The sequence below is a fragment of the Podarcis tiliguerta genome, assembly GCF_965153285.1.
Source record: "Podarcis tiliguerta genome assembly, chromosome: 10".
NCBI lineage: Eukaryota > Metazoa > Chordata > Lepidosauria > Squamata > Lacertidae > Podarcis > Podarcis tiliguerta.
In genome coordinates, this window is record NC_139543.1 from 71,074,271 (window position 1) to 71,085,809 (window position 11,539).

Genomic DNA, 11,539 nt, shown 5'->3' on the forward strand with positions numbered 1-11,539 from the left:
GGGTAGAAATACTACAATCATTCTTATTATATTGCTGTTGATTTTTTGTAGTTATATTGGAATTCGTACTGCAATATCAGTTCATGAAATGTTATGGGTGGAGAAAATCACAGGGATGCCATAAACTGTAATCCCACCCACAGCTTGTCGTTCACATACAGTCTGTAAATTAGGGGAGGTCACACACCTCACATGTGCTAATACTGGCAGTCTTTGGCCTCTATAGGCACACCTTGTATGTAGAGCCTCCAGCCACAGCCACTGTAGCAGGAAAATGGGTCCTTTGATGGGGAAGAAGAAGAAGAAGAAGAAGAAGAAGAGTTTGGATTTGATATCCCGCCTTTCACTCCCTTTAAGGAGTCTCAAAGTGGCTAACATTCTCCTTTCCCTTCCTCCCCCACAACAAACACTCTGTGAGGTGAGTGGGGCTGAGAGACTTCAAAGAAGCGTGACTGGCCCAAGGTCACCCAGCAGCTGCATGTGGAGGAGCGGAGACGCGAACCCGGTTCCCCAGATTAGGAGACTACCGCTCTGGACGAGATGGGACGAGAGGGTGCTGGACGAGATGGGCCACTGGCCTGATCCAGCGGGATCTTCTTATATTCTTATAAGGCTTACACTGAAATCTTGACACAATCTCAGCTTGTCAGTCACTCTGACACTCCCTACAAAGAATAAGAACAGAAATGCTTTTGAGGTGCAACTTCTATATCAGTCCTGAGAGCCATTCCATGGACTCTGCACCCGTTTCTGATGACAGGTGTACATTATCCTCATCCTCAATGAACCAGGCAGTGGAAAAGACATTAAAGATGGAAGCCTGAGAGAGAGGAAAAGGTTTCTGGCTGCCTCCTGGGTGGGATTGCGGAAATAAAGAGCCACTTCTGAGAAGGCCTCCTCCCTCCCCCCTTCCTCTCGGGTTTTGAACCGCTGCGTCTGGACAGAGCAGGGGCTTATGGGGTGGGAAGAGGATGGAGCTTGCCGGAAGGAAGGGGTGGGGGGGACTAGACCCCCCACACTTTCCAGGGATCCCTCTCTGGTCGCCTTGAAGGGGTGGCCGATTCTTGGGTGGGAGGGAGAAGCCAATGCGGCCCCTCCAGAGAATCCCGGCAGGCACCATGGTGGAGACAAGCCCCAAAGACTGGTCTTCCAAGCTCCCCCCCCCATTGCTGCCCTTCTCTGCCCCAGGGGTGCTCCCCCCGACTTCCTCGAGCCCCTCCCTCTTTCCCTGAGTCTCCCCTGCACCCAGAGGCTGCCTTATCGAGGCTCACCCACCGCTCGCCCTGCGCGCCCCACATCTCCATCAAGAGCCGCCCCCCCCAACACGAGCCACACGGGGGGTCTCTATCCAGGCGTTCCTCGCGCCCGTTAACCCATTCATGACCCGCCTTTCTCCATGCGGAGCCCACAGGGCCCCAGGGATGCCTGCGTGCGGGAAACGGGGCACGGGGGCCCTCGTGGGGACCTCCTGGGTGGGGGCACCATGTCCGCCCCCGCCAGGGCGCCTTAGGGATCCAGACCCTGCCCGTGGGGCCCACGAAAGGCGCTTTGGGGAGCTGGTGGGGGTCTCTGGGTCCTTACCGCCCCTCCCCTCCCCCGCAACCCCTTTACCTCTTTGTCCTCGCTCCCCATTCTCCTTTCCTTTCCTGCAACATCCACGGGGGGGGGGGGTCCTCCCCTGCCTCCTCCCTCCCCTTTCTGAAAGAAGCTCCACTTGCGAGAGAAGCAGGCAGGTTGGGAGGGACTGAGGTCGGATGGCGATAAAGAAAACAATGCCCGACCTGAAGAATTTGGAGCAAATGATTCAGCAGAGAAAACACCGCCCAGAATAACTAAGGAGATAGTACAAGAATACTTGGCTAGTTTAGATGTATTTAAGTCTCCAGGGCCAGATGAACTGCATCCAAGAGTATTAAAAGAACTGGCAGATGTGATCTCAGAACCACTGGCAATCATCTTTGAGAATTCCTGGAGAACAGGCAAAGTCCCGGCAGACTGGAGGAGGGCAAATGTTGTCCCTATTTTCAAAAAGGGGGAAAGAGAGGACCCAAATAATTTCCGCCCAGTCAGTCTGACATCAATACCAGGGAAGATTCTGGAGCAGATCATTAAGCAAACAATCTGTGAGCACCTAGAAAGGAATGCTGTGATCACCAATAGTCAGCATGGATTTCTGAAAAATAAGTCATGTCAGACTAACCTGATCTCATTTTTTGACAGAATTACAAGCCTGGTAGATGAAGGGAACGCAGTGGATGTAGTCTACCTTGATTTCAGCAAGGCATTTGACAAGGTGCCCCATGATATTCTTGTAAAGAAGCTGGTAAAATGCGGTCTTGACTATGCTACCACTCAGTGGATTTGTAACTGGCTGACTGACCGGACCCAAAGGGTGCTCATCAATGGTTCCTCTTCATCCTGGAGAAGAGTGACTAGTGGGGTGCCACAGGGTTCTGTCTTGGGCCCGGTCTTATTCAATATCTTTATCAACGACTTGGATGATGGACTCAAGGGCATCCTGATCAAATTTACAGATGACACCAAACTGGGAGGGGTGGCTAACACCCCAGAGGACAGGATCACACTTCAAAATGACCTTGACAGATTAGAGAACTGGGCCAAAACAAACAAGATGAATTTTAACAGGGAGAAATGTAAAGTATTGCACTTGGGCAAAAAAAATGAGAGGCACAAATACAAGATGGGTGACACCTGGCTTGAGAGCAGTACATGTGAAAAGGATCTAGGAGTCTTGGTTGACCACAAACTTGACATGAGCCAACAGTGTGACGCGGCAGCTAAAAAAGCCAATGCAATTCTGGGCTGCATCAATAGGAGTATAGCATCTAGATCAAGGGAAGTTATAGTGCCACTGTATTCTGCTCTGGTCAGACCTCACCTGGAGTACTGTGTCCAGTTCTGGGCACCACAGTTCAAGAAGGACACTGACAAACTGGAACGTGTCCAGAGGAGGGCAACCAAAATGGTCAAAGGCCTGGAAACGATGCCTTATGAGGAACGGCTAAGGGAGCTGGGCATGTTTAGCCTGGAGAAGAGGAGGTTAAGGGGTGATATGATAGCCATCTTCAAATATATAAAAGGATGTCACATAGAGGAGGGAGAAAGGTTGTTTTCTGCTGCTCCAGAGAAGCGGACACGGAGCAATGGATCCAAACTACAAGAAAGAAGATTCCACCTAAACATTAGGAAGAACTTCCTGACAGTAAGAGCTGTTCGACAGTGGAATTTGCTGCCAAGGAGTGTGGTGGAGTCTCCTTCTTTGGAGGTCTTTAAGCAGAGGCTTGACAGCCATATGTCAGGAGTGCTCTGATGGTGTTTCCTGCTTGGCAGGGGGTTGGACTCGATGACCCTTGTGGTCTCTTCCAACTCTATGATTCTATGATTCTATGATTCTACTGCTATGTGGTCTACATGGGGCTACCTTTGAAGGTGACCCAGAAACTGCAACTGAATGGGAGCAGCTGCCGAGACCACATATCACTGCCCTTAAAGGACTTTACCTGGCTCCCACCAGATTTCCAAGCACAATTAAAACTGTTGGTACTGACCTTTAAGTGGCATGGCTGCATTTTCCAGGCATGGAAAAGTATTGATCTATTGCAGGCTTCCTGAAACTTTCTGCTGAGAGCTGGTGGTGGGATAAGTTGCGATGAGGTTATGAAGAACCTTTCTTTTTTGGGGGAACCAGATGAAGCTGGTTTAAACTGGAGTGAGCCAGGCTTGTTATCCAGTCCCAAGGTTCCTCTGACATTTAATAGAATATAAATTACAAGGCCGAAAGGCGTCTGATCCCACTTCCTATTCTGCTATTTCTCTACTCTGCTTGTGTGATTCTTAGTTGAGTGCTGTTTTGGTATGCTGAGATAGGGTTTTATGTAAGTTACATTTCTGCTATTTTTTGGGTCCTGTTATGCTTCTTTGCCTTCAGTAATAAATTTATTTGCTGAATGAGATCGTTATGGAGCAGCAAGATCTGCAACCTAAAGCCCTCAACAGCCTCGGCCCTGTAGACCTGAAGGAGCATCTCCACCAACATCGCTCAGTCTGGACAGGGAGGTCCTCCTTCGAAGGTCTTCTGCTGATTCCCCCCCCCCCCCGCGAGAAGCGAAGTTACAGGGATCCAGGCAGAGGGCGAGGAAATGGGCAACATTCTGACATTTAGAAGACAGCTGAACGCAACCCTGTATTGGGAGGTTTTTAATGTCTGATATTTTACTGTTTTTTATTTGTACTGGAACCAGGAAGTGGAAGAGAAACAGACCATCAGCTGTGGTGAGGACTGCAGGGCCTGCTCCCTTCCAGAGCCCTTTCCAACTGGCCCAGGCCCTCACTCTCCCAGCTACCAAGGTACTCCTGCTGTGGTGAGACCTTGGACCATCAGCTGTGGTGAGGACTGCAGGGCCTGCTCCCTTCCAGAGCCCTTTCCAACTGGCCCAGGCCCTCACTCTCCCAGCTACAAAGGGTGAGACCTTGGACCATCGGCTGTGGTGAGGACTGCAGGGCCTGCTCCCTTCCAGGGCCTTCTCCAACTGGCCCAGGCCCTTATTTGGAACAAACTTTTGGGGAAGTGCGGGAAGTGGTTCTGCTATTGCTTCCCTGTTCCAAGTGGTTAATGTGTTTTAAAATGTCTTCAAGCAGTCGGTGGCATTTTAAATTTTTATTTCTTTTTTTACTTTTTTGCTTTGTTGGGGATGGGTGGGTGGGATGGATATTTGGTTCGGGATTAATTTGAGTATAATTGTTCTGTTTTTGTTTTTTGTTGTTTTATTGGTTGTGTATAGTTTGTGTTTTGTTTTTAAGGGGTGGGATCAGGACTGCCTGGGAGTGGGGCCCCAGCCAACACAATGGCTGGGGCAAGTTCCACGGGGGAAAGCACTGGGACATCCGATCTCAGTGATCATGGGCAGGAGGAGGAGTTACGCTAAGACCAGACCATGTCATTACCGAGGAGGCAGGTTTAGTCGTTGTTTGAAGACTATCCCTGCCTCTGGGTCTGGCCTTGACCGGAGGGATGCTGGAATCAACAGGGGACACCCACATGACCTGAAGGTGTTGCTGTGTAATGCCAGGTCAATGATAAATAAAACCACAGCCATCCACGACCTGATTGTGGATGGAGGATTTGACCTGGCATGTGTGACAGAGACCTGGTTGGATGAAGCAGATGGGCCTTTCCTTGCTGCTGCTTGCCCAGCTGGATTCTCTTACACACAGCAACCCAGGTCATGTGGTCGGCGAGGGGGGGTTGCAGTGATTTTTAGGAAGTCATTAGCTTGCATCAGGCGTCCTACTGGGAAGACCCAGTTCTCTGAGTGCATGTTCTGGAAGTTGGGCAATAGGGGCAGTACAGGATTCCTTTTGGTGTACCGACCTCCCCGCTGCACCAAGGATTCCCTGTCAGAGCTGCTCCGGGTCGTGGCGGATGTTCTCCTGGAGACACCTAGTTTGGTTGTCCTGGGGGATTTTAACATCCACGCCGACACGACCTTATAAGGGGCCGCTCGGGACTTTGTGGAAAGCATGGCCTCCATGGGGCTGTCCCTGAATAAGTTTGGCCCAAATCATAGTCATGGACATGCCTTAGACCTGGTGTTCACCTCTAGTGACGTGGGTGATCTGACACTAAGTAAATGTGAAAGAAAAGAAGTGCCATAGTCAGATCACTTCCTGGTGCAACTGGACTTCTCTGCGACCCTTCCCCTCTGCAGGGAGGTGGGACCAATTCGGATGGTCTGCCCCCGCCACTTAATGGATCCAAATGGTTTCCAGAGAGTGGTTGGGGATGCTTTATCTCATGTTGATGGCCTTTCAGTTGATTCCCTGGTGGCCCGCTGGAATGCGGAGTTAACCAGGGCTATCGACTGTCTGGCTCCGAAGCGCCCTCTCTGATTGCATGGAGCCTGGACACCCCCATGGTTTTCTTCGGAGCTGAGGCGATGAAACAATCGCTGAGACGGCTAGAGCGTTGGTGACAGAAAACTCATTCCGAATCTGACCGGACACAGGTTAGAGCTCAGTGTCGAGCCTACCAAGTGGTGATAGCGACGGCAAAGAAGACTTTCTTCACTGCCTCTATTGCATCTGCAGAAAATAGTAGCAGGAGACTCTTTCAGGTGGTTTGCAATTTAACGGAACCACCTTTACCACCGAGGACTTGTGAAGACCTTGTAAAGACCTCCTGCAATGATTTTGCAAAGTTTTTTGCAGATAAAATCACTCATATTCGGAAGGAGGTAGACACCACCGTGGGAGCAGGGCCGGGGCGGGAGAGTGCTAGAGCCCTGTCTGGTCAAGTTGCATGGAATCAATTTCAATCCATTACCCCCGAGGATGTGGACAGGCTGCTTGGACGCGTGAAACCAACCACCTGTCTCCTTGATCCTTGCCCATCCTGGCTTCTAAAAGCTATCTGGGAAGGGCTGGGCAATGGGCTCTGCGGGGTGGTGAATGCTTCCCTCTGTGAGGGAGTCTTCCCAGACCCACTGAAAGAGGCGGTCATTAAACCGCTTCTTAAAAAAACATCTTTAGACCCGGCCAGTATGGCCAACTATCGCCCAGTCTCAAATCTTCCATTCTTGGGCAAGGTGATTGAGTGGGTGGTTGCTGAACAACTCCAGGCACGCCTGAAAGAAGCGGACCATTTGGATCCCTTCCAGTCGGGATTCAGGCCTCATCATGGGACTGAAACTGCCTTGGTCGTGCTGGTTGATGATCTCCGGCGAGCTAGGGACAAAGGTGAGAGCTGGATCTCTAAGCGGCCTTTGATACAATCGACCATAAAATCCTTCTGGACCGTCTAGAGGAGCTGGGAGCTGGAGGCACTGTTATACAGTGGTTTCGCTCCTTCCTCCTGGGCCGTGTTCAGAAAGTGGTGGTGGGGGGGATGAGTGTTCAGACCCCTGGGCCCTCACTTGTGGTGTTCCGTCCTCTCCCCCAAGCTTTTTAACATCTATATGAAGCCACTTGGAGAGATCATCAGGGGGTATGGACTGGGTGTCCATCAATATGCAGATGATACCCAGCTCTACCTCTCTTTCAAATCAGAACCAGTGAAGGCGGTGAAGGGCCTGTGTGAGTGCCTGGAGCCGGTTGGAGGATGGATGGTGGCTGATGGATTGAGGTTGAATCCTGACAAGACAGAAGTACTGTTTTTGGGGGACAGGGGGTGGGCTGGTGTGGAGGACTCCCTGGTCCTGAAAGGGGTAACTGTGCCCCTAAATAACCAGGTGTGCAGCCTGGGAGTCATTCTGGACTCACAGATGACCATGGAGGCGGAGGTCAATTCTGTGTCCAGGGCAGCTGCCTAGCAGCTCCATCTGAAACGCAGGCTGAGACCCTCCCTGCCCGCAGACTGTCTCACCAGAGTGGTGCATGCTCTGGTTATTTCCAACTTGGACTACTGCTATGTGGTCTACATGGGGCTACCTTTGAAGGTGACCCAGAAAGTGCAACTGAATGGGAGCAGCCGCCGTGACCACATATCACTGCCCTTAAAGGACTTTACCTGGCTCCCACCAGATTTCCAAGCACAATTCAAACTGTTGGTACTGACCTTTAAGTGGCATGGCTGCATTTTCCAGGCATAGAAAAGTATTGATCTAATGCAGGCTTCCTGAAACCTGGCAGTTTCCTTTCTGCTGAGAGCTGGTGGTGGGATAAGTTGCGATGAGGTTATGAAGAACCTTTCTTGTTTTGGGGAACCAGATGAAGCTGGTTTATACTGGAGTGAGCCAGGCTTGTTATCCAGTCCCAAGGTTCCTCTGACATTTAATAGAATATAAATTACAAGGCCGAAAGGCGTCTGATCCCACTTCCTATTCTGCTATTTCTCTACTCTGCTTGTGTGATTCTTAGTTGAGTGCTGTTTTGGTATGCTGAGATAGGGTTTTATGTAAGTTACATTTCTGCTATTTTTTGAATCCTATTATGCTTCTTTGCCTTTAGTAATAAATTTATTTGCTGAATGAGATCATTATGGAGCAGCAAGATCTGCAACCTAAAGCCCTCAACAACCTCGGCCCTGTAGACCTGAAGGAGCATCTCCACCAACATCGCTCAGTCTGGACAGGGAGGTGGTCCTTCAAAGGTCTTCTGCTGATTCCCCCCCTGCGAGATGCGAAATTACAGGGAACCAGGCAGAGGGCGAGGAAATGGGCAACATTCTGACATTTAGAAGACAGCTGAAGGCAACCCTCTATCGGGAGGTTTTTAATGTCTGATGTTTTACTGTCTTTTCTTTGTACTGGAACCAGGCAGTGGAAAATAAACTTAAAGATGGAAGCCTGAGAGAGAGGAAAAGGTTTCTGGCTGCTTCTTGGGAGGGATTGCGGAAACGAAGAGCTGCTTCTGAGAAGCCCTCTCCCCTCCCCTCTTCCTCTTCCTCTTTCCTCTCCTCTCCAGGGGGACCAATGGTTGGACTTGGCAGAACCACTGCGTCTGGACAGGGCAGGAGCTTATGGGGTGGGAAGAGGATGGAGGTTGCAGGAAGCAAGGGGGGGACTGGACCCCCCACTTTCCAGGGATCTGTCTCTGGTCGCCTTGAAGGGGTGGCCGATTCCTGGGTGGGAAGGAGAAGCCAAGGCGGCCCCTCCAGAGAATCCCCGCAGGGGCCACCATGGAGAAGTCTCCCCAAAGACTGGTCTTCCTAGCCCCCCCCCCATTGCTGCCCTTTCCTGCCCCAAGGATGCTCCCCCTCCCCACTTCCTCGACTCCCTCCCTCTGTCCCAGAGTCTCCCCTGCACCCAGAGGACCCCCTTGGCGCCTTATATGTTTAGGGTTATGTCCGCGGCTGCCATGGAAAGCCCCCTTCGCAGCACACGTGCAGGGATCCAGGCCCTTCCCATGGGGCCCACGAAAGGCGCTTTGGGGAGCTGGCGGGATCTCTGGGTCCTTTCTGCCCCCTCCTCCCCTCCGCGACCCCTTTACCTCTTTGTCCTCGCTCCCGAGTCTCCTTTCCTTTCCTGCAACATTCACGGGGGGCGGGGATCCTCCTCTTCCCATCCTCCTCCCCCCTAGAGCCACGCCGCAGAGCAGCAACCTGGCGTAGAAGCTCCACTTGCGGGTGAAGCAGGCAGTTTGGGAGGGGGGCTCTCCGCTCATTCCGGAAACAGAAGCCGGATGGCGAGGAGGAGGAAGAGGAGGAGGAAGAGGTGCGACATACGGGGGGGGGGGGGTTGAGGGTTGTGGGGCGGGGTGAGAGAACGATGTACCGGGAAGGGAGGAATTGAGGGGGGCGAAGGAGAGGAAGGTTTCCCCTCTTCTTTCTTCCTTCTGGGGATGAGGAGAGCGGGAGGGGGGCTGATCCCGGCAATCCATTTGCAAAGTGCGGTCCCCCCCCCTACAATGTTTAGATTGCAAAATCCTTCCCTCCCCCGCCCCCTACGCCATGATCTTAGATCCATTCCATGTTTTTGGTATTGGTGCACATTGAACAGCAGGTCGGGCTCTGTGACTCCTGTGTTACGGAGAAAATGGGGCTTGGGCTTTTGCACACACACACTTCCCCCCGACACCCAGGTAAAATTCATCCCTTGTGTCTCCGTCAGAGGTAACACAATGAGGCCAGGAAGAAAGCAAGGCAGCTGTTGATCTGTTTGCGGGCAGAGCCCCCACACCCCCATGCGAGGAGTGAAGCAGCCCAGAACTAAAGCGCGTTGCAATTTGGACACCCTCAGATAGTAGCCCCCCCCCCCGGTCACAGAGAGAGCACCCCAAAAACATCCCTGGTTGCGTCACAAAATGAGTTGTACCTGGAAATCAGATCAGACTCCGAGATCCTGTTTTGGCAACATGACAAGTCTGTCTGTCAACCGGGATGCCTGAGGATTCCTGCTCGCTGCCATTTCCTGGCCAGCCTGAGAGATCACTGGAAAGAGCGGATTTCTTGACTCCAGAATCCATCATCGCAGACCCGTTTCATTCAGGCCTAGAGATCTGCTCTTTGGACCAGTCTGCTTGGAACATGTGGATCATCAATGGATCATATGGATCATCCATGATGTCATACCCGTCTCACGGAGGGAGGGGGCTCAGGAAGAATCTCCTGCCACGTGACTGGGGGAGTCTGGAGGCTGACGGGGGTCAGACAGGGCTGCTGTTTTGCTCTCCGTACTATTTCAGCTCAGGTTTTCCTGGCAGAAATTTCATCAAGAAATGGGTGGATTCATTGAGGAAACAGGGCTAAGCGAAAGCATCCGTTGTAAAGAACCAAATGTGTATACTTTGTAACCACCCAGTGAGTTGTGTTGCAAAGGCCATTTGCAGAAAGGCTCCTATTGTATCACCTGTGGCTACAAGCCGGAGTTTGCGTCTTTTGGCGGAAATGTATCTGTGTAAATGCACTTATCCCTGTGCATTTATAATGGCAAAACATTAAATCCCATGAGATCCACAAGAACCAAAACCATAAGCCCACATAGGAGTCCAAAAGCACAGAACGAAGCAGCCCTATCAAAAGCTGGGTATCTAACAACAACAACTTTTTTTGTACCCCACCCATCAGACTGGATTTCTCCAGCCACTCTGAGCAGCTTCCAAACGAAGAGAAGAAAACATAACCAAACATGAAATATTAAAAGCAGAACACTTTGAATGGTGCTCGAAAATGGACCGGGAGCCAGTGAAGATTTCTTAGGGCCAGCTGTTAGGGGGCCTTTCAGCTGCTGTCCAAAACTGAATGTATCCCTTGCTGGAAGTAATTCATAAACCTCTCCTCCTCCGCCTTCTCAGGATGCCATTGGTGCGCGATGCTACGGCTCTGGAAAGAGGGAGAGGCGTGAGCTCGGCTTGCCAAGGGTTAAACGGAAACAAGCTAGATTCCTAGACAGGGAAGTAATACGGGGGGGGGGGTGCAGGGTCCTCCAGAGCGAAAGCCCAACCCCTCCCTTTCCTGCAAGAAGTCGGGCGTGTGGGGGTCCCGTTGGTTCGGCTCTGCAGAGGCTGCCTGGGGGCGCCTGCTGGAATCCGGTGAGTCTCCTCTCTCCCAGGATAGGGCCCATGGGGAGAGCGGGGGTCCCAGCGCTGCATGGCAAGAGGGGGGCAAGTCAGGGCGCGGAGGGTCGCAGGAGGGCGGCAGTTCTGGTCTTCCTTTGCATGGATGTACTGCTGGCCCCTTGGATCCAGGAGCAGGGAAATGCATGCAGAGAAACCGCATTCAGATGTATGGATCAGTCCCCTCTTATAACAGAGGTTGTCCACAGATGGAAACATTCAGACATGAAATATACCCTGGTCCCTAAAACCTCACCTGTGCAAGGAGAAGGAAGGAAGGAAGGAAGGAAGGAAGGCAGAGATGAGAAAGTGCTTCCTCTTGCAGGGCAGAGTAAAACCTGTGGAACTCCCTCCCACAAGAGGCAGAGGCCACCAATAAAAGTGGCGTTAAAAGAGGGGGAGGCCAATCTGTGGAGGAGGAGGACAGGGCGATGGGTGGCTCCTCTGCTCTGTCTCCCCTATAGGAGGCAGCCCTATGGCCTGATCCTGCAGTGCTCATTTTCTCCTCCAGTGCTCATTTCCTCCAGAT

General features: G+C 51.8%; 2 protein-coding genes across 10 annotated transcripts in view; both read right to left on the minus strand.

Moving 5' to 3' along the window:
• LOC310658851 (uncharacterized protein) overlaps window positions 1-1,706 on the minus strand; it is a gene marked incomplete at its 3' end in the record, with an annotated part of 53,453 nt that extends 51,747 nt beyond the window's left edge. Inside the window, exon 1 of the mRNA XM_083401220.1 lies at window positions 1,612-1,706. The remainder of the gene's footprint in view (window positions 1-1,611) is intronic.
• The window catches only part of LOC310659054 (uncharacterized protein), a 29,516-nt gene that overhangs the window by 7,787 nt on the left and 10,190 nt on the right, over window positions 1-11,539 (minus strand). For 2 of the 9 annotated variants that reach the window (XM_083401980.1, XM_083401976.1), the window contains exon 1: window positions 8,947-9,108. The exons of 5 other annotated variants lie outside the window; for them this stretch is intronic. The gene's annotated coding sequence lies outside the window, so the exon portion shown is untranslated. Of the gene's footprint in view, window positions 1-192; window positions 266-8,946; window positions 9,109-9,770; window positions 10,391-11,539 lie in introns of those variants that run through there. 2 more of the 9 variants (XM_083401982.1, XM_083401977.1) reach the window with 2 other exon arrangements.